We start from the raw sequence: 1,329 nt of genomic DNA on the forward strand, positions 1-1,329 counted from the left end.
AGCTCCGACTGAGCCGCGCGGCGCCGCGACCACGCCCCCTCTCCGCCGGGCCACGCCCCCACCGCCGGGGCGCCTGGGAAACCGCGGCCTAAACAAAGGCACCGCTGCGCTCCACCCCCCTCCTCTTCCGCGCGCTGCGCACGCGCCGAACTCCCCGGGTACCGCGCGCTGTGGGGGCTTTCACCCGGCGTAAGCAGCGGGGGTGAGGCGCGGAGCTGGGGTGTGAGCGCTCTGCGTGGCCGCGCCCGCCCGGGGGTGCAGCTCTGATGCGTGGGCCCCCTGGGCTGGCTTTTCTAGTGAGGCTGCAAAGCCAATGCCTGCGGGGTACCCTGAGCTGCCTGGGGGGATCCGAGCCCTCAGGGTTTGTGGCTTCACGTGTTTCTGCAGAGTCACCAGGGCTAGACACTTTGTAACCAATGGCAGCTGAGAGGCTCATGTGATAACGTGACTCCAGGAGCTGGGGCTTAAGAACACCAAATATCTAAATCAGGGGTGGGCAAACCTTTTGGCCTGAGGGCCACATCGGGTTTTGTAAATTGTATGGAGGGCCGGTTAGGGGAGGGGGTTGTGGCCTGGCCCCCCCCCCCCGTCCGCCCCCCCCGGGCTTCCCGCCCCCTCCCCCCCCCCCCCCCGTTCCCTGATGGCCCCTCTAGGACCCCTGCTCCATCCACACACCCCCGCTCCCAGTCCCCTGATGACCCCTGGACCCCTGCTGCCCTATCAAACCCCTCCTCTCATTCCTGAAGGCCTCCCTGGGACCCCTGCCCCATCCAACCACCCCTTCTCCCTGTCTGTCCCTGACTGCCCCCTGCTGCCCCATCCAAGCCCCCCCTCCTTCCTGACTGCCCCCTGGGACTCCTGCTCCCATTTAACCCCCTGTTCTCCCCCACGAACGCTCCGACCCCTATCCACACTCCCACCCCTGACCACCACCCCAGACTCCACTGCCCTCTATCCAACCCCCTCCCCTCCCTGCCCCCTTACCGCGCTGCCTGGAGCACCGGTGGCTGGTGGCGCTACAGCCGCGCCGCTCTGCTGGAGCTGGGCCATGCTGCCACTGCTGCCACCACACAGCACAGAGACTGGGTCAGGCCGGGCTCTGCAGCTGCGCTGCCCCAGGAGCTCACAGCCCTGCCGCCCAGAGCATTGCACCAGCAGCGGAGCAAGCGAGCTGAGGCTACAGGGGAGGGAGGACAGCAGGGGAGGGGCTGGGGGTGAGCCTCCCGGGCCAGGAGCTCGGGCGCTGGGTAGGACGGTCCCGCAGGCCGGATGTGGCCCGCGAGCCGTAGTTAGCCCACCTCTGATCTAAAGCATAGGCAATGCTGCAGT

This window comes from Terrapene carolina, unplaced genomic scaffold (genome assembly GCF_002925995.2).
Source record: "Terrapene carolina triunguis isolate 2854851 unplaced genomic scaffold, T_m_triunguis-2.0 Scaffold67, whole genome shotgun sequence".
Classification (NCBI taxonomy): domain Eukaryota; kingdom Metazoa; phylum Chordata; order Testudines; family Emydidae; genus Terrapene; species Terrapene triunguis.